The sequence below is a fragment of the Notolabrus celidotus genome, unplaced genomic scaffold (assembly GCF_009762535.1).
Source record: "Notolabrus celidotus isolate fNotCel1 unplaced genomic scaffold, fNotCel1.pri scaffold_237_arrow_ctg1, whole genome shotgun sequence".
NCBI lineage: Eukaryota > Metazoa > Chordata > Actinopteri > Labriformes > Labridae > Notolabrus > Notolabrus celidotus.
Window position 1 is genome coordinate 30,246 of NW_023260082.1, and position 22,255 is coordinate 52,500.

General features: G+C 42.3%; 1 long non-coding RNA gene across 1 annotated transcript; it reads right to left on the reverse strand.

The window, feature by feature from the left end:
• Window positions 1-13,689: 13,689 nt before the first annotated feature.
• LOC117809126 lies at window positions 13,690-21,880 on the reverse strand. Its single transcript, XR_004630441.1, has 8 exons — window positions 21,334-21,880; window positions 20,617-20,667; window positions 20,135-20,197; window positions 18,884-18,934; window positions 16,888-16,938; window positions 16,565-16,615; window positions 16,002-16,067; window positions 13,690-14,511 (listed from the first exon to the last, which is right to left on the reverse strand). It is a non-coding gene; the product is annotated as an uncharacterized LOC117809126 (long non-coding RNA).
• Window positions 21,881-22,255: the final 375 nt, after the last annotated feature.

A 22,255-nucleotide genomic window follows, 5' to 3' on the forward strand; every position in this document is an offset into this window, starting at 1 on the left:
TATAGACTCTACTGAGCGCCACTTTATACATCACTGTCTGACCACGAGGTGATCATTAAAGATCAGTACAAGAGTTTGATTTCAGATCACAGGAAAGAGTTCAAGTTTGAGCTTCAACGTTTCTTTATGAATAAATCCAGACTGAAGTGAATTTAACTTTTACTCTGAGTGTTTTTATGAAGACTCAGGAACATCCACTGTATTATTTCAGGCCGTCTTTAACTTCAGTCAGGTATAAACTCTGTTCCTCGGCAGACTGTGAACCCCAACAGTCCTTCTAACTCAGAGACATTCAGGGTACAGCACTCAAAACCAGCTCTTTAGAAGAACCAACAATGAATTATTGAGTTATCCCAACATTGAATGTTGTTACATTACATGTGGATCCATTTTATTGAGTTAAAGGTGACATATCATGCAAAATTGACTTTTTAATGGTTCTCTACCTGAAATATGTGTCCCTGGCATGTCTACAAACCCCCCGAGAATGAAAAAAATCCATTCTGCCCCTGTTTTGATTTCTACACCTTTCTGTAAATGTGTGTGAAACGAGCCGTTTCAGACTTCCGTGTTTTTGTTACGTAACAACAATATCCGGTCTGTCACGGAGTCAGAGCTCGGAGCTTGTTCAGCCCATAGACTGTATAAAATAATACTGAATCCCTCCCCCGTTTTTCATTCCCTGCACAAATGTGTGCTAACAAGGAGCTTAGGAGGGAGGCATGCTAGTTGTAGGCTGTCTTAATAAACACAAAGGTCGGTTTTACTTCCCACGTCTGCAGATTTGAAGATCTAGTGGATGATTTTTATTTATCATGGATAAGTGCTAGCGCTAATTAGCATAGCCACATAGCTACATGTTCATAGCTGTAGCTGTAGCTGTAGCTGTGTACCAAGACACACGTCGACATACTGACAAATAAAACAACAAGAAACACTAAATCTGTGACCAATCCTTCAGAAAGGTCCTGCTGCCTTTCTGGCAGAGGTCGGTTTTACTCCCCACGTCTGCAGATTTGAAGATCTAGTGGATGATTTTTATTTATCATGGATAAGTGCTAGCGCTAGTTAGCATAGCCACATAGCTACATGTTCGTAGCTGTGTACCAAGACACACGTCGACATGCTGATAAATAAAACAACAAGAAACACTAAATCTGTGACCAATGGTTCAGAAAGGTCCTGCTGCAGGCGCCTCTCCGTCAGGATCAGATTCAGGATCAGATTCAGAGGGTTGAAGTAACGCGATCTCTGAGCAGCCGTGTATATTCAGCCAACATGTAAACATTAGATCAACGTGCTGGAGAGCCGAGGCACATCCACTTCCGGAGGGGGCGTGGTCAGAGGGAAAACAGAGTGTTCTGAGGACTGCTGAAGAAAAGGACTTTTCAGGCATGCCAAAATCTGATTTCAAAGTGTTTTTTTGAGCATAAACTTTAAAGACATGTTTTGGGGACCTCTTAGACCAATATATATTGATGAAAAAAGCGTGATATGTCACCTTTAATATCCATGTCCAAATAACAACTTCTGAGGGACGCTGCGTATGACGTCATCAACGTCACCACATTAGTCTTCACACCTGATGGCTGTGCTTCACGAAGTGGCAAGTAAAGAGGAAAGACAACGCCAAACCGCTGTACCGCTACAGGGAAGACCAACAATGATCCAACCAGGGACACGGAACCAGAGGAACTAAATCCACAGAGTGATTAACACAGGTGTGGACACAGGACACAGGTGTGGACACATGACACAGGGGAGACTAATGAGGAACTAAATCCACATAGTGATTAACACAGGTGTGGACACAGGACACAGGTGTGGACACAGGACACAGGTGAGACTAATGAGGGGAATCAACAAGGAGGGAAACACACAAGGACATGACGTAAAACTAAACTGGAGACACAAGGACTGTTTTTAAATTGGCCTGATACATTCTACCTATGAATGTAGTAGGGTGTACCTAATTTGAATTTAGTCTGTAGTCTGACGGTTCTGGTGGATCTGGTCTGCAGTACGTTGAGCCAGACTTCCCTGGATTTCTGGTTTTGGATAGTGGAAGTGAACAACGACAGAGCTGATAGAGAAACTGCTTCTTTATCATCACTGACTGATTTAAAAAGTTCATAGATTCAGAACTACACAATAAAACAGGAAACAGACTAGACTAAGAAAACACAACAGGAGACATGGATCACTAAACACTCAGAGGAGACAGAAGATAACCAACAGAATAAACATGGGGAGGAACCATGGCATGAAACACAAGGACTAAACTAACCATGACATGGACTCAGTTTCATCTTGTATGAATTAAAAATATATAAAAACAATCTAATCTCAGAGCTTGATCTGTTCTTCATTGTTCTTTAGTGAACACTCTCTCTTTATTCCAGACTGTACATTTAATAATAATGAGACTAAAGTGGTCGAGTTAGTCCAAAGCGATTGGTCAGATGACTCACTGATTATATATCACAAAGAACCTGCAGAGGAGCACGGCTGAGTCATGACTGAACCTTCAGAGGCTCCAACACGTCACACAGGAACACTTTACCAACAATACATCCATCAATCAATCAATCCATCAAGCTTAATTATAGATACTGAACTCATTCAAAGTGCTCTACAGCCACTGAAAAAATTAAATATTAAAATAATAAAATAATGAGCATAAAACAGTAATGATTCAGAAGGAGTGAATAATACAAACCAATTCAAATAAAATGTATATCATTAAAGAACAACAGAAAATAGTTCAAAAATAAAGATAAAACGTATAAAAACAAGAAATAAAATTAATACCGCAAGCAGCGATGAACGGGCCCTCGCACACCTGCAGCCGCCGCCTACGCGAGCCGCCGCCACATGTAAACCACCGCCTGATATTTGCCACCACATGATGCGAAAGCTAGATCTGAGAGTATATGCTGCCTCAGGTGGTGCAAATGTTCCAAGTTTTTGGCAGATTGTGAAGAAAACCTCCAAACTTGACAGAGTGCCACGCACACAATTTTAGTCTGAACAGAATTCCTTTCACCCTAATTTAATCGTCAATATGTCTGCTATAGAATGTTTCTTGTTTGGACTGAATCAGAGAAAAACTCTAGGAGGAGCTCTCAAAAGTATGCACCCTTATTTGGGCGTCATTCTTCACATTCAAAGCTGTATGTGCGTTTGATGCCCCGCCTCAACGCATGCCACGCCCACATTTTTTGTCTGATCAAAATTTGATCAAAAAGCTCTAGAAGTTAATAGCGAAAGTATGCACCCTTATTTTGGCCCCGGTTTTCATGTTCAGAGCTAGGTGGCGCTCTTCCTGTTGAGTTTGGGATATGGGTGCAAGAGGCTTTTTTGTGCGTCCTGATGCCATGAATATGGGTAAAAATTTTCAAGCATGTAGCTCAAAATAACACCTATGGGGAGGGGTTTTTTGAAAACTGTAGGGGGCGCTAGTGAGCACATTTTTTCGACTTTTTTTGCAAAACCCATAAAATGTCGCAATTTTTCCCAGGACTGATGAGTGTGTTGGATGAGGTGATATAACGTGCATTTTAAAGTCACAAAAATCAATTTTCCGCCGTTTTTTTTTTATGCCCCGCCCCAAAGTCTGCCACGCCCACATCTTTCGTCTGAACGGAATGCCTTTACTTTGTATTAATCGTCAATGGGTTTACTATAGAATGTGCCGAGTTTGGACTGAATCTGAGAAAAGCTCTAGGAGAAATTAGCAAAAGTATGCACCCTTGCATGGATCCATTTTGGCCCCATTTTTCATGTTCAAAGCTAGGTGGCGCTCTTCCTGTTGAGTTTCAAATATGGGTGCAAGAGACTTTTTTGTGCGTCCTGATGCCATGAATATGCGTAGTACTTTTCATGCAAGTAGCTCCAAAAAACTCTATGTGTAGCATGTTATTTTTACCTCTAGGGGGCGCTACTGAAATTTTTTTTTGCGAGACCTATAATAACTTGCAATTTTCACCAGACCCGATGAGTGTGCAAAAATATCCGCGCTTTCATTCACGTCCAGGGGTCCAAAAATGCGTTTTAAGTGGTGGAAGAAAGAACAATCCTTAGGGTTACAATAGGGCCTTCGCCACCAGCGGTGCTAGGGCCCTAATAAAAGATTAGGATAAATAAAACAGAAAGTTAAATACAAAATCAAGAGTTACAAAACAACAGAATATTAAAATTAATATGAAGTGATGTAAAAATGATAAATCAGATGAAGTTATAAAAACCTTAAAACCCAAAACAAACAGATCAATCTTAAGCGGCGTGCAGCGGGCAGTGCAGTGGCGTGCAGTGCAGCGGCGTGCAGTGCAGTGACGTGCAGTGCAGTGGCGTGCAGTGCAGCGGCGTGCAGTGCAGCTGGCGTCAGGTTTTATTTCTTTCAGTTGTAGCAAAGCTTCGTGTTGTTCGTGGTGTTCGTGGTGTTCTTGGTGTTCTTGTTGTTCGTGGTGTTCGTGGTGTTCGTGGTGTTCTTGGTGTTCGTGGTGTTCTTGGTGTTCTTGGTGTTCGTGGTGTTCGTGGTGTTCTTGGTGTTCGTGGTGTTCGTGGTGTTCGTGGTGTTCTTGGTGTTCTTGTTGTTCGTGGTGTTCTTGGTGTTCGTGGTGTTCTTGGTGTTCTTGTTGTTCGTGGTGTTCGTGGTGTTCGTGGTGTTCTTGGTGTTCGTGGTGTTCTTGGTGTTCTTGGTGTTCGTGGTGTTCGTGGTGTTCATGGTGTTCTTGGTGTTCGTGGTGTTCTTGGTGTTCTTGGTGTTCGTGGTGTTCTTGGTGTTCGTGGTGTTCGTGGTGTTCGTGGTGTTCTTGGTGTTCGTGGTGTTCTTGGTGTTCGTGGTGTTCTTGGTGTTCGTGGTGTTCTTGGTGTTCTTGTTGTTCGTGGTGTTCTTGTTGTTCGTGGTGTTCGTGGTGTTCTTGGTGTTCTTGGTGTTCTTGGTGTTCGTGGTGTTCATGGTGTTCTTGGTGTTCGTGGTGTTCGTGGTGTTCTTGGTGTTCTTGTTGTTCGTGGTGTTCGTGGTGTTCATGGTGTTCTTGGTGTTCGTGGTGTTCTTGGTGTTCTTGGTGTTCGTGGTGTTCTTGGTGTTCTTGGTGTTCGTGGTGTTCGTGGTGTTCTTGGTGTTCGTGGTGTTCGTGGTGTTCGTGGTGTTCGTGGTGTTCATGGTGTTCTTGGTGTTCGTGGTGTTCTTGGTGTTCTTGTTGTTCGTGGTGTTCTTGGTGTTCTTGTTGTTCGTGGTGTTCGTGGTGTTCTTGGTGTTCGTGGTGTTCGTGGTGTTCTTGGTGTTCGTGGTGTTCTTGGTGTTCTTGTTGTTCGTGGTGTTCGTGGTGTTCTTGGTGTTCGTGGTGTTCATGGTGTTCTTGGTGTTCGTGGTGTTCTTGGTGTTCTTGGTGTTCGTGGTGTTCTTGGTGTTCTTGGTGTTCGTGGTGTTCTTGGTGTTCTTGTTGTTCGTGGTGTTCTTGGTGTTCTTGTTGTTCGTGGTGTTCGTGGTGTTCTTGGTGTTCTTGGTGTTCGTGGTGTTCGTGGTGTTCTTGGTGTTCTTGGTGTTCGTGGTGTTCGTGGTGTTCTTGGTGTTCGTGGTGTTCTTGGTGTTCTTGGTGTTCGTGGTGTTCGTGGTGTTCTTGGTGTTCTTGGTGTTCGTGGTGTTCGTGGTGTTCGTGGTGTTCTTGGTGTTCGTGGTGTTCTTGGTGTTCGTGGTGTTCGTGGTGTTCGTGGTGTTCTTGGTGTTCGTGGTGTTCGTGGTGTTCGTGGTGTTCTTGGTGTTCTTGGTGTTCTTGGTGTTCTTGGTGTTCGTGGTGTTCTTGGTGTTCTTGTTGTTCGTGGTGTTCTTGGTGTTCTTGTTGTTCGTGGTGTTCGTGGTGTTCTTGGTGTTCTTGGTGTTCGTGGTGTTCGTGGTGTTCTTGGTGTTCTTGGTGTTCGTGGTGTTCGTGGTGTTCTTGGTGTTCGTGGTGTTCTTGGTGTTCTTGGTGTTCGTGGTGTTCGTGGTGTTCGTGGTGTTCTTGGTGTTCGTGGTGTTCGTGGTGTTCGTGGTGTTCTTGGTGTTCGTGGTGTTCGTGGTGTTCTTGGTGTTCTTGGTGTTCGTGGTGTTCGTGGTGTTCATGGTGTTCTTGGTGTTCGTGGTGTTCGTGGTGTTCTTGGTGTTCTTGGTGTTCTTGGTGTTCGTGTTGTTCGTGGTGTTCTTGGTGTTCTTGGTGTTCGTGGTGTTCGTGGTGTTCATGGTGTTCTTGGTGTTCGTGGTGTTCGTGGTGTTCTTGGTGTTCGTGGTGTTCGTGGTGTTCGTGGTGTTCTTGGTGTTCTTGGTGTTCGTGGTGTTCTTGGTGTTCGTGGTGTTCGTGGTGTTCGTGGTGTTCTTGGTGTTCTTGGTGTTCGTGGTGTTCTTGGTGTTCGTGGTGTTCTTGGTGTTCTTGGTGTTCGTGGTGTTCTTGGTGTTCGTGGTGTTCTTGGTGTTCTTGGTGTTCTTGGTGTTCGTGGTGTTCTTGGTGTTCGTGGTGTTCTTGGTGTTCTTGGTGTTCGTGGTGTTCTTGGTGTTCGTGGTGTTCTTGGTGTTCTTGGTGTTCGTGGTGTTCGTGGTGTTCGTGGTGTTCATGGTGTTCGTGGTGTTCGTGGTGATGCACTGATTCTGTCAGTGCGTGATGTTCTTAGCTGCATGTGGGGCGTAAGCACTGAATGCTGGATTCAGGTCCAGTTAGCTGAGCACCGTTAAACTCTTCTGTCATTTGTGCTTGAGTTTTATCTTTCCCCGGTCAGCTGTCTGTTTGTGTGACGGCTGTTAGTTTGGGTCTGACAGCAGCTCAGCCTGAGGGCGAGACTCACGCTGAGTATCATTTTTACAGCCTCTCTGAGAGCAGAGGGTTCCTGGTTCCTCCTCTTTAGAGTGCCTCTCTGAGAGCAGAGGGTTCCTGGTTCCTCCTCTTTAGGGTGCCTCTCTGAGAGCAGAGGGTTCCTGGTTCCTCCTCTTTAGAGTGCCTCTCTGAGAGCAGGGGGTTCCTGGTTCCTCCTCTTTAGGGTACCTCTCTGAGAGCTGAGGGTTCCTGGTTCCTCCTCTTTAGGGTGCCTCTCTGAGAGCAGGGGGTTCCTGGTTCCTCCTCTTTAGGGTGCCTCTCTGAGAGCAGAGGGTTCCTGGTTCCTCCTCTTTAGGGTACCTCTCTGAGAGCTGAGGGTTCCTGGTTCCTCCTCTTTAGGGTGCCTCTCTGAGAGCAGGGGGTTCCTGGTTCCTCCTCTTTAGGGTGCCTCTCTGAGAGCAGAGGGTTCCTGGTTCCTCCTCTTTAGGGTGCCTCTCTGAGAGCAAAGGGTTCCTGGTTCCTCCTCTTTAGGGTGCTCTGTCTCTCCTGCTGAATGAGACAGAGGATACCTCTGATGATTGAGAAGAGTCTGACCTCAGACCTCATCAGAAGACTCTCTGGTTTAATATCATGTGTTTGCAGATGTGAGTGATTTTGTTCAGGTCATGAGCCGTTCCCCTTTCAGTAAGAATCAAACATGCTCATATTATCTTTAAGATATGTTCTGTGTTGTTCCAGCTCAGCCTCAGCAGATCCAGATCAGACACAGATTCATGCACGATGTGTCCTCCCTCTGAAATCTTCATGAACTGATTTCACTGATTTCACATGGTCAGTGGATTAAATTAGAACCTCTCTGTCTCTGCATCAAACTGCAGGAAGATGCCTTTAGTGGAAACAAGAACACCTTAGAGGGATCAGGTGACCTGCTGGTTTGGATGTGATGTCCGATGTCGTCTCTGTATGATTCCTATCATCAACCTCTGAAGATCCTCTCAGAGAAACCTCGTCTGCTGCTCAGGCCTTCATCAGTCACAGCTGATCACAGCTTCACATCATCTGAAGTCGGACACATTTTTAACACGCCTTCATGCAGAGAAACAATAATTCAACTCTTTGATTGAAGCTTGTTTCAGCCTTCAGAGTAAATATTTGGAGGTCTGCATGCTGCTGATGGTGGTTTTCATTGATTAAAGGAGGCCACAGGTTCTGACACTATCTAAATGTAATAAAGCAGCGACCCTCTTTCACACACGAGCAAAATAAATATGTCTAAACACTTCTCTGATCTCATCGTTCACGTCATGTAAATGTAGAAATATGGACTGTGTGTTTAAGTGATCTGTAACTGCTGTTTATAACTCCTGTTTATGGAGAGAGGAGGGATCTTCAGGAGCGTCTCTGGGGCTTCTAACTTTCCTGCACAGTGTTAAAGATCCGTCAGCATGATGTGCACACATACGTATAAAATAAAGGGTGATGAAAGTCAGAGCTCAGACTCTCCTGCAGGTTAAAAGAATAAAATATAAACCTTTGTTCTGAAAATCATCCTGTTTCATTATTTCACTGTAACATGAAGTCTGTTTCTAACTGTCATTCTCCAAGTGTTCACTGATGAGTCAGCTCCATTGATGTGTCCATGTGGACTCTGGTGGTCCTTAATCCCCTCTCTGACATAAATCCAAACTAATGTCCCCGTGATGTTCTTTCCTCCATGAGATAATCCACAGGTGGAGCAGGAGCTGTGAGCACTCACAGTAATCCTCCAGGTGTTCAGGTGAGCAGCTGAGTGAAGGAAACCACTGAATCATAATGAACCCTTCAGGATGAACAGATGTCTTAATCTAACATGTGGACGTGTCTGCTCTGTGTGAGACCGTCACAGGAGACTAATGTGATCCTCTGACACGCCTTCATCTTCCCTGACAGACACCACAAAGTGTGACCTCCTGCAGTAATCCAGAGTCATCTCTGCACCTTATCTTCTGTTTCTCCTTTAAAGGGTTAACAATGTGTGAGATGTTTTGAATGCATGAACATGGATCTGCTCAGTTAATGTTTTAAAGCGCTGGTTGGAAAGCTCCCACCTACCTCACAAACTTGTTTGAATGGAATTATGGATCCTACAGGACTCGCTCTTCTGATATATTGATATATTGATTCCCTCTTTTGCAGAATTTAAGACTTTGATCTCCAACCACTGTGTCTCAAATTGTATCTGTTTTAATGAATATATTATTTTGTGAATGATTGTGTTTGTTTGTTGCTGTTTCTAATGTGCCTGTGATCTCGATGGCATTGGAAATGAGGGAAACCTCAATGTCTTTTTGAGAATAAATAAAGGTTTTTGAATTGAATTGAATGTTCTGAGGCTTCATATGTCTCTGTGTTGGCTTAAGTCCTATTTAAATGACCGGGACTATTTTGTGTCTATAGGTAAATACACATCTGAGCGGATGAAAATCGTATGTGGAGTACCTCAGGGATCCATTCTGGGGCCTCTACTATTCAACATCTACATGCTCCCCTTAGGTCAGATAATAAGAAACAACCAAATAAAATACCACAGCTATGCAGATGACACACACATTTACATCACCATATCACCAGGGGATTACAGTCCCATACAAACACTGAGTAAATGCATTGAACAAATCAATGACTGGACGAGACAGAACTTTCTTCAGTTAAACAAAGAAAAAACTGAAATGATTGTTTTTGGAGCCAAGGAAGAAAGGTTAAAGGTTACTGCTCAGCTCCAATCTGCAATGATGAAATGTTCAAACCAAGCCAGAAACCTTGGTGTAGTCATAGACTCAGACCTTCATTTCAGCAGCCACATTAAGACCATTACAAAGTCCGCCTACTATCACCTTCAGAATATATCAAGGATTAAAGGACTCATGTCTCAGCAGGATGCAGAAAAACTCCTCCATGCATTTATCTTTAGCAGACTAGACTACTGTAACGGGGTCTTTACAGGACTCCCTAAAGAGTCCATCAGACGGCTGCAGCTCATACAGAATGCTGCTGCTCGAGTCCCAACAAGGACCAACAAAGTAGACCACATTACTCCAGTTCTTAGATCTCTACACTGGCTTCCTGTCTGTCAGAGAATAGACTTTAAAATCCTGCTGATGGTTTATAAAGCTCTGAATGGGTTAGGCCCAAAATACATTGCTGATCTGCTACTACTTTATGAACCATCTGGACCTCTGAGGTCATCATCAGGTACTGGTCTGCTTTCAGTTCCTAGAGTCAGAAGGAAACATGGTGAAGCAGCGTTTCGTCATTATGCTCCACATATCTGGAACACACTCCCTGAAAGCTGCAGGTCTGCTCCAACTCTCACCTCTTTAAATCAAAGACTAAGACCTTTTTATTTAACACTGCCTTCCTATCTTAGATTATTTTAACCCACTTTAAATTAAAATTTTAATGTAATTTTTAATATATTTCTAATTTTCCTTTTCTTTTCTGTTTTATCATATTTGTCATTTTAATTATGTTCTTTTATGCCTGTCTGAATGTCTCCAATGCTTTTAATGTTTTAATGTAAAGCACATTGAGTTGCCCTCGTGTATGAAATGCTCTATACAAATAAAGCTGCCTTGCCTTGCCTTGCCTTGTGTTTGAAGACGTGAGGCTGCTGAGGTTGTTCATCAGGCACAGAGGAAACATGTGAATCCATCAGACTTACAGCAACATGAGAGGAAGAATTCACAGAATAATGTGAGACTGTAGAGATGAGGGAAATGAAACAGCTTTCTGAAAAGTGATCTGCAGGTTTCCATCCTGTCCTTGTGGAACCCTTCAGTCTCTGGTTCCACGATGTTCTGTCTCTCTGGATTAAAGTGTTGTTCATACACAGTGAACGTGAATCCCTCTCCCAGGATATTTATATCTTTATGAATCAACAACTGGACCGCAGGATCTGCGTCCTGATCGGCAGGTTTTCAGACGGCTGCTAAGAACTGACGCTCTGCATGGTTCATTTTCCTAGAAGAAGACAAAGAGAACATGGTGTGTTCATGTCAGAGTGACGGAGGGAAAGAAACACGGCTGAGAACAGAGTCCTTATAGACGGACTCTCGGAGGACACGGGGGACGAGGCATATTTGCCTTCACCTCTGAGTTCATGGAGACAGTGTTCTGTTTCTATAGAAACATCAGCTGACGACTGTCACACACAGAGATTCAACCCGTCAGCTCTGCTGCTCAGCTGAAGACTGAGAGTCCATGTGAGTCTGAGAGGAACTGATCAATGAAGGGGTTCACTTCAACTAAGACAAGCTCATGATAAGACCCTGTCCCTCAGGAGGCTGCAGATCCATGATGCTGATGGAAAGTGGATTTCATCAAAAACACCAAGCTCTGATTGTGAGGGTGTCTTTTGAAAGACAGGACACACACTGAACACACTGAACACACTGAACACACACTGAACACACTGAACACACACTGAACACACTGAACACACTGAACACACACTGAACACACTGAACACACACTAAACACACACTGAACACACACTGAACACACACTAAACACACACTGAACACACTGAACACACACTGAACACACACTGAACACACTGAACACACTGAACACACACTGAACACACTGAACACACACTGAACACACACTGAACACACACTGAACACACACTGAACACACACTAAACACACTGAACACACTGAACACACACTGAACACACTGAACACACACTGAACACACACTGAACACACTGAACACACACTGAACACACACTGAACACACACTGAACACACACTGAACACACACTGAACACACACTGAACACACACTGAACACACTGAACACACTGAACACACACTGAACACACACTGAACACACTGAACACACTGAACACACACTGAACACACTGAACACACACTGAACACACACTGAACACACTGAACACACACTGAACACACACTGAACACACTGAACACACACTGAACACACACTGAACACACTGAACACACTGAACACACACTGAACACACACTGAACACACACTGAACACACACTGAACACACACTGAACACACTGAACACACACTGAACACACTGAACACACACTGAACACAGTTGGGGCAGGACTTGGCACAGGACAAAGGGCTGCCATGTGTCCTCCATGGTCCAGGCGTCATGGTGTCCTCCATGGTCCAGATGTCATGGTGTCCTCCATGGTCCAGAGCTCATGGTGTCCTCCATGGTCCAGATGTCATGGTGTCCTCCATGGTCCAGATGTCATGCTTTCCTCCATGGTCCAGATGTCATGGTGTCCTCCATGGTCCAGATGTCATGTGTCCTCCATGGTCCAGATGTCATGGTGTCCTCCTTGGTCCAGATGTCATGTGTCCTCCTTGATCCAGATGTCATGTGTCCTCCATGGTCCAGATGTCATGGTGTCCTCCATGGTCCAGATGTCATGGTGTCCTCCATGGTCCAGATGTCATGTGTCCTCCTTGGTCCAGATGTCATGTGTCCTCCATGATCCAGATGTCATGGTGTCCTCCATGGTCCAGATGTCATGTGTCCTCCATGGTCCAGATGTCATGTGTCCTCCATGGTCCAGATGTCATGGTGTCCTCCTTGGCTCCAGCCTGCTGTTTCCTCTCCCTCAGAGAGTCTTCATCACATATTGAAGACTGAGTCCGATCTTTGTATTCTCCTGCTGTTTGTGGGAAGATAGTGGAGCTTCACTTTGAATCCTCCACATGAGTTGAAGTGAAGGCTGAGTGTCTGCCTGCTGCCTCTTCCTCTCTGCAGAGAGTTGTGCCTGTGCATTCATGAGGCCTGATTTTACTGTCTTCAGTGTCTCCTCTGGGGAGAGATGATTGCTGCCTGTCATTTCCCAAAAAAGGATTTCAGCTGAGCCCGATATTTCGATCCCTGCCGTGTGTCTGGACGGCTGCTCTTTGGTACCAAAGAGCTTGTTTCATACGAACAACACAAACACAGTTGAAACGCTGTCGTCTGGTGTTCTGTGTTCCTTCTGTAAGGGATGATTTATGGTGAACTGGAAGTAATGTGAATAAGAATCACACATACATTACCCCTCTTATTACCTGGCTACTTACTTTAGATCCAAACATGTTGGTAAAAACAGATTAAAGATGATTTAATTGATTTAAAGGATTTATGTTTACAGGTTTTAAAATAGTCCCAGTGATTCCTGGTCAGTGAGCGTTCCACGGTGATGGATTCTTCTCTCTCTGCGGTTCACACACCTTTAAAAATAAACTAATGTTTCAACTTTGAACCCTGCTGCTATCATCACCACCGCTCATGGAAGAACATTCATTTGATCACATTTCAGAGTCAGGGAGCAGAGCCTGATTTCCACAGTGCTCACTTTTACACGGCGGTTATTTTAAGAAGTGGAACATTTCTATCTGCCCTGTTGAGGTTGAAGAGATGAAGCCTGAGAACAGAAATAGTTCAGATGATCAATTCCTGTTAGAGAAGGTGATGACAGAGGAAATTATTCTCTGGACTGAAGGTGTGAACGACAGGATGACCGACAGAGAGGGAAAGTGGACGTCAGTCATGCAGCACTTAATCTCCAAGCACTCGCAGAGCCAACCTGAGCACACTCTGTATTAATAAGGTAATTATGGACACACACACACACACACACACACACACACACACACACACACACACACACACACACACACACACACACACACACACACACACGCTGCTCTGTTCATATGGATCTACTCTAATACTCACACTATAACTTAGAAATGACACTTTGAGCCAAGGCTCTTGAAATTAGAGGGACTCACTCTACCACCTGAGCTGCTGAACACACACACACACACACACACACACACACACATACCCGCCTATATGTATTACAAGGACACATCTCTCCAAACCAGTCTGGTGGTGTATTAGGGGAGCACCCCTTTCCAGCTGCCCCACAGAGATGTGGGTGGTATCAAAAATTCTTTTTTGAGCCCAACAACACAGATCTCACTTCGGAGTTTGAATACACACAACACAACTGGAAATATAACAACCTGACAATATGCATCATTATGTGGACAATAATTAATTTGATAATAAGCCCCACCCATGACATAAAGCGTTATTATAAGGACTAACACCATTTGTGAGGACAGTGGCTATACAACACACAAAAACGGCACTGAAGTGTATTAAAGGGTCAAACATGAATTAATGGAACGGGAAAACACACACACTACAGTGAAGACATTGTGCTTTAAAAGGACACACCCGATATATGAGGACTGCCTGTTCTATAAAACACAAAGTATATCCCCATACATGAGGTATGTCTGTAATGCAGAGCTGGTTTACTGTAACAGACAATATAACCAAACCTGTATGTGTAGTGATTTTTATATAGTGTTATGTGTCATATGACTGTTTTTCTACATTGAGTATGATCTTTAAATAGACAAGAGAACATATCACAGCATACTCAGTAAAGAAGAAGCCATGTTTAATTATTTCTGTTTTGAAAACAGTGACAGTCAGTTCCCTGTTTGGCCGCACAGCAGCCATCATCAGAGGGCTTTGAACAACAAACACAAAGGGAGTTGGACTTCACTCTCTTTTTTAGGAAGGTTCTTAAAGTGTCTCATCACCGCTGAGACCTCTTTTAGAGACCACTGTTGTTTTTGTTTCCTCCGAGGATTGTCCCTTTCAGCAGCTTCTTCAAGTAACTCTATAAAAGAGGAAAAGAGATTCATTGACTTTACATTTGTTTGTGAAATACTAAAATTACAATTTCAAAGAAATGTAAATAAAAAAATGTATCTCCTGATACATATTCTGATATCCCAGATCATGGCACTGGATTCAAGGTGCAGATCAGATACCAATGCTCTCCCTTCCCATATTTAAAATGTGATAACACATCTAACTATGCACACCTAACTGCATAGAGCTCATTGTTCTTGTATTTGTAAAGGTAACATAAAATGTTTTTTGCGTTATATCTGTTAAAACTAAGTGTGCTCTTATTGATCTGCAACCTATAACGATCAGATGATAATGGTTTGATTAGTCTCTATTAAATGCCAATCAGCCTGAAGAAAAATTAGGCATGTGTGTATGTGTGAAACTGTGCCTTGGACAATAACATTTGTTTTATTTAATCAAGACAAAGAGAGTCAGTGTATTTAAGCAGTGTTTTGGAAGAGTTGCAGCATCACTGGATAACACAATACATTTCTGTGAGCTGTTCAGGTAGCACCTGTGTATTCCAGCTCACTGTTCTCCCTCTGAAAGGCTGTTCAGTACTGGGGCCTACAGTAACATACCTACTTTCTGAGGCCTCAAAAGGCTGATTTATTTGTTTTGGGCCAATAATCTCGTAACGGTTAGCTGCCATAAAAAGAATATATTCTAGGTTTACAGTGCCTTCATCTGCATTGTCAGCTTATATCATAAAGTACTGTTTAGTTTAGGTTCTAGCTCTACATCACTCTAATATAACAACAGAAGAATATTTGTTTGAAGTGGTTATGATTAAGAGCATATAATGTTTCAGTTTATGATTAGCATTTCCTGAGTTGAAAACAAGGCAGGTTGATGTCCTGTAAATGACCTTCACCATGGTCCTTGCATAATCTTGTTTTCATATTTGTTCATTGTGTAAATTCCTGTAAGTTACATTATTAAGATGAGTGCTTTTATTTATGTTTATTAACATTGTAGAGGCCGACTTTCGGTAAAAAAAGGACAAAATAGACGAACTTGAAACCACACAAATGTCTCCCAAACGGAGTGTGTCGAAATTGTATTCTTTGTTTTAGCACCTGGCTGATAATGTTAGTTTAAAAGGAAGCTAATAATTTCATTTACAGATAAATATGCTTATATTTAGCACTCTATCAAAGCTTGTCATTTCGTCAAGTTTAAAATGGTAATCTGTTATTTTGTTTCGTCTTCTCCGTAGCTCTGACGGTGTGTTCACACAATGGTCACAGCATGCTCTTTGGAGCTACATTATAAAAAATTTAAGATTTGTGAACCATCCGTTGGTGAGTCAGAGCATCATTCAGCCGGGGAGGCTACATGTCCCATTTCAGTATTAACTATATATTTTGTTTTGTCTTTATACTGCCAATAAGCAATGCAAAAAACAGTGAAAAACGAGAAAAATCGATCAACATGATTCGGTTGTAGTCTCCTTTGTGTTTGTGCTTTTACCTAGTGGTTCCTGTGCGTCTCTTCTTTTGGGCACTTTGGACTTCCCAACAGTCTTTTTGCTGATTGCTGAAAAGAGGGGAGAAACTAGTAAAATATCTTAAATCCTGACATTAAGGTTACCATTTAATTGTCATCTTAACTGCTATGTCATTTACAGGATGTTATAAATCTACATCTCCAAACCATCTAAACTGTATTTTTTAACAGCTTCAGAGCATCCTACAGCTAATGAGCATATATATATAAAACCATCAAGAAAGGAAGATCACAACACTTCATAGATACTGCAAAATATTGCTTACAAGATGATGACGAAAGGAACTTGTTTAAGTTTCAAAATGTGTTGTTGTCAACATTTACATATCTTTAACCATAGCTCTGCAGTTCAAAATGTTTAATTCTTGTTATACTTTGAGATGTCCCTTCTAGGGCAGAGTCACAATCTGTGAATGGAGAAGTACACATTGAATACACCCTAACAAACAGCAGCAGTGTGTAGTCTACATGACCACATGTAATATTCAAACATCACTGGGCTGCTGAACTGAGGTTGATGGTCATACCGTCTGAGCTGCCTGGAGGTTCCTCGACAGGACAGCTAGCTGTCTCCAATCCTGCAGCATGAAAAACAAAACTCAATATGAATGGTCATATGATCATTTCACCTGGGCCAATATCTCAACAATTATTTTAAACAGCATTAGTAATTATGTTAAATGTCCAAAGTTGTCACATTACAATATATAGTGTCAAAATATCTCATGTTAAAAAAAACCTGTAAGCTTTGCAAAACAACCTCCGCACATAAATTGAATTTTAAGCTGTGATTGCTGAGTCATAATATTCAAACATCACTGGGCTGCTGAACTGAGGTTGATGGTCATACCGTCTGAGCTGCCTGGAGGTTCCTCAACAGGACAGCTAGCTGTCTCCAATCCTGCAGCATGAAAAACAAAACTCAATATGAATGGTTTGGTTTCATATGTTCAAACATTTCATAATCCCAAACTGTTCTACACTTTCTTTATAGAGGAACAATCTCTGGCAATATCTCTTCAGCATCTCAAACAGACGTACAGTTAAAATTGCAGATTCAATTATCCTTTATTTTGCTTTGCAGGGATTTGGTTTGTCCTTTCCTTTGTGGTGTTTTGTGACTCACGTTCAACTCAAAGAGCTGTATTCTCTGTGGTAGTACCATGATAATCAACCTCGCTTTTGCCCATGGGGCCTGGCCGGGCCAAGCCTGAAGAAGCTACACGGAGCAACCCTGTGGACCCACCACCAGCAGGGATGGCTTTCGGGGTCGGGTGCAATGTAAGCCGGGTGGCAGGCAAAGGCGGGGACCTAGGCGCGCCGACCCCTGGCAGCACAGACTGGCGTTTGGTACGTGGAATGTCACCTCTCCGGCGGGGAAGGAGCCGGAGCTGGTGCGGGAGGTGGAGCAATACCAGCTAGATATAGTTGGGCTCACCTCCACGCGTAGCACCGGCTCTGGAACCAAACTCCTGGAGAGGGGCTGGACTCTTGCCTTTTCTGGAGTTGCCCAGGGTGAGAGGTGCCGGACGGGTGTGGAAATACTCACAAGCCCACGGCTGAGCGCCCCAGTTTTGGAGTTTACCCCGGGGACCGAGAGGGTCGCCTCGATGAGGCTTCGTGTCGCTCTGGGAAAGTCTCTGTCTGTTGTTTGTGCCTATGCGCCTAACAGCAGTTCAGAGTACTCGGCCTTCTTGGAGTCTCTGGGTGGCGTCCTAGAACGGGTGTCGCCTGGGGACTCTATAGTTCTACTGGGGGACTTCAATGCTCCCATGGGCAACGACGGAGAAACCTGGAGGGGAGTGATTGGGAGGAACGGCCTGCCTGATCTGAACCCGAATGGTGCTTTGTTATTGGACTTCTGTGCTAGTCATGGATTGTCCATAACAAACACCATGTTCGAACATAGGAATGTTCATAAGTGTACTTGGTACCAGAACACCCTAGGCCAAAGATCGATGATCGACTTTGTGGTCGTATCATCTGATCTGCGGCCGTATGTTTTGGACACTCCCCCCGGCTGCGCCTTGAAATCCTGTCCATGAATGTCACAAACAGAATTGGTGATTTGCCCATCATTAACTGGCTGTTAGCTTGTGGTAAAGGGCTTGTACAACAATATAGGGTGGGTGTGTGTCTGAATTGTTCTATGTTAACATTTTATAAAGTGTGACATCATTGCAGCTCCAAAATATGATAAAGTTGTTCATGGACATACAGCGCTATATTTACAAAGCCTTGCCTACTTTAAACCAAATCTAAAGAACTGGACTTAAATCCCCTCATTAATGCACTTTACAAAAACATTGTTGACCTGGAAGTTCATCACATTATTAGATATACAGATGCTCTGACATGTAAATGTGATTTAAACAGCACTGAAACCTACAGTCTTTTTCTTACTATATCATACTAACAAGGGTACAGTCCTAAATAAATGCATCAATTTATGTCAAAGTGTGAGCAGTTTCAGTAATTTCACTTGTCAGACTTCTGTAGTTTTGTTAAGTCTTTGATTGGAACACAAGAATATGTGATGTCAAATTTAAGATCTCCACCACTTCAGACAAGTAAGAAAAACAGAGTTAAGCCAATTTTAAATCAAAATGATTTTTTTTTATGTTAAACTTTAAATATATAAAATTTTAGGATTTCAGGAGGACACGACAAGAACATAAGATGACAGAACATGTCGTATGTGTTGCTCTCTAGAGAATGTATTTTTTTACCCTCTGTGGACCTTCAGAACAAACTTCAAAACAAATGTCCCTATGGCCACATTAAAGTACATCTTATCTTAGAAAAAAAGCCTTGTCTATTCTAAAACTTAAAATGTAATAAGTCACCTGTTGAATGCCACCATTGGGTCTCAGCTGAGGGTCTGTCTCAGGTGAAATCTTGTGGGGGAAAAAATGAAAGACTTAAATCACTGAACATTATTAAGCACACCAAGGAAGTACATGCTGATGTTTTAAGCTTGTAACACAACTATGTATTTAGAGAATGGTAGATAACACAGGTGATACTGTGAGTTATCAACTAAAGAATGTGAGGATTTACTAGCATACAGACCAATAAAATACAAACACACAGTCTTCAGTGTGTGTAACCTTGCAGGTTTATGAGGACCGTACATCTATACTTCTAAATACAAATACACAGTCTTCTGTGTGTGTAACCTTGCAGGTTTATGAGGACCGTACATCTATACTTCTAAATACAAACACACAGTCCTCAGTGTGAGTAACCTCGCAGGTTTATGAGGACCGTACATCTATACTTCTAAATACAAATACACAGTCTTCAGTGTGAGTAACCTCGCAGGTTTATGAGGACAGTTCATCTATACTTCTAAATACAAATACACAGTCTTCTGTGTGTGTAACCTTGCAGGTTTATGAGGACCGTACATCTATACTTCTAAATACAAATACACAGTCTTCTGTGTGTGTAACCTTGCAGGTTTATGAGGACCGTACATCTATACTTCTAAATACAAATACACAGTCTTCTGTGTGTGTAACCTTGCAGGTTTATGAGGACCGTACATCTATACTTCTAAATACAAATACACAGTCTTCTGTGTGTGTAACCTTGCAGGTTTATGAGGACCGTACATCTATACTTCTAAATACAAACACACAGTCTTCTGTGTGTGTAACCTTGCAGGTTTATGAGGACCTTACATCTATACTTCTAAATACAAATACACAGTCTTCAGTGTGAGTAACCTCGCAGGTTTATGAGGACAGTTCATCTATACTTCTAAATACAAATACACAGTCTTCAGTGTGAGTAACCTCGCAGGTTTATGAGGACAGTTCATCTATACTTCTAAATACAAATACACAGTCCTCAGTGTGTGTAACCTTGCAGGTTTATGAGGACCTTACATGAATACTTATAAACACAAACATTGGTCCTAATTTCCTGCCAAGTCCGTTTTACACAGCTGGTTTTAAACACAGTTAATAAAACTGATGGGTCTGTAGGTATTTATCACAGATTAAATCTACTCAATAAATACATTTTAATTCTATTTTGCCAAATACTAAAGTTATTTCCACGGGTCAGAGGCACACCTCACAGACATTTACCTTCCCCATTGCATCCTCTGCCGTAGAGCTGGCCTGGCCTTGGCCTTCCTTGTCTGGAGTCCCCTGTGAAATATGAAGCAACATTTAGTATGCAATAATTAAACGCAAATTAAGTGTTTAACTTAGGCAGCATTTCATTATATTCATAAATTGGAAAAAAAGTAACATTTGTTAACCAAGCCTTGCAGGGGTTCTTCTGTAACCAAGTGAAAAAATGTGAGCAAAGTTCAAAAAAATGATTCTTAACTCGAGTATGCATCCATCCTAAAAGATTGAACTCAAAATCATCAGACGCTGACACGACAAGAACATAAGATGACAGAACATGTCGTATGTGTTGCTCTCTAGAGAATGTATTTTTTTACCCTCTGTGGACCTTCAGAACAAACTTCAAAACAAATGTCCCTATGGCCACATTAAAGTACATCTTATCTTAGAAAAAAAGCCTTGTCTATTCTAAAACTTAAAATGTAATAAGTCACCTGTTGAATGCCACCATTGGGTCTCAGCTGAGGGTCTGTCTCAGGTGAAATCTTGTGGGGAAAAAATGAAAAACTTAAATCACTGAACATTATTAAGCACACCAAGGAAGTACATGCTGATGTTTTAAGCTTGTAACACAACTATGTATTTAGAGAATGGTAGATAACACAGGTGATACTGTGAGTTATCAACTAAAGAATGTGAGGATTTACTAGCATACAGACCAATAAAATACAAACACACAGTCCTCAGTGTGAGTAACCTCGCAGGTTTATGAGGACAGTTCATCTATACTTCTAAATACAAATACACAGTCTTCAGTGTGAGTAACCTCGCAGGTTTATGAGGACAGTTCATCTATACTTCTAAATACAAACAGTGGTCCTAATTTCCTGCCAAGTCCGTTTTACACAGAAAAAAAAAATCTCTTGTATCCTCCAAACTGTATGACTGTTGTTCCTTGACTGGTGTCCTCTGTGTAAACAGTGCAACAGGGGACTCAATACGAAGTGTTAACCCCTTAACATCTCCACATGATGGCAATTTGTTAAATCAGTATACTACTGAGGTAAAATATTCCCTGAACAACTCAGCCACAGATCATCTCTGTAAAAACAGAGACTAGTCATTTAAAATAGCATGAAAAGCTCATAGTAGTATTTAGTCTTAAAGTTTAGCGGTGATATGTGTGATTCAGACTTTGTCACCTGTCTTACCTGCAGCAGATGCGGTGCGTCTCCTCCTTGGACGTACACAGTCTCCTCTACTCGGAGATATCTTTTCCAGAAACAGACGAGCCAATCACAGTCACCGTTCTAGACACGTTTCTCTGCTCTGATTGGTTGTAGGTGCTGTTAGTCTGCAGTTGTCTCCAGTGCAACACATCCAGCTCCCGAAACTCGGATCAAACTGTAAAACTAGGCAGTGCTGATCATATATGAATCAAGATTCCGTTACTGCATTGCCTATTTCTCGCATCAAATGTTTTCAGAATCACATTTTAGTGTACTGTTTAGCTGTAATTTGAGATCGTTTGTGACCAGGCAGCCATGTTTCTCACCACCACGCTCAGTGACAGCTCCTTGAGTGACAGGTCACGTTTCTTTGCTCTGATTGGTTGTAAGCATTTTGGTCTGTGCCTGTTGATAACGCCCCCTTGACATAGACATTGCACTGTTTCCACACTGAGGTGTATTTGCAATCTCTCTGGCCATGCCAGGCTAGACGTAGGCAGCAGGAAGAGGAAAGAGTCAGGTGGATCCAAAATGTTTGGGCGGTGGGGGGTCTTTATTTATTTATTTATTTATTTATTTATTTACTTATTTACTCTTTTCAATGATATATTTTATTTCAAAAGTTCCTTGCATAGAATAGTAAAAAAATGTGTCTTTAAATTACTGTTGTCAGGAGATTAATAGAATAAAATACAATAGAACAGGTTGCTCCAAGTTACAAAATAACTCAAATATAAGTTTAATATACAATATAGAGTGTATAGAAGTTAACCTCTTAGCACTCCGGGCGTTTTTAATGGTAATATAGGGTGTAAGACGGGTAATTTCAGTGATAGATAACAGGTCAACAGTATATGTCACATAGAAGTGGTTTACATCATTTGGAGATTTCGCAAGAATCGCA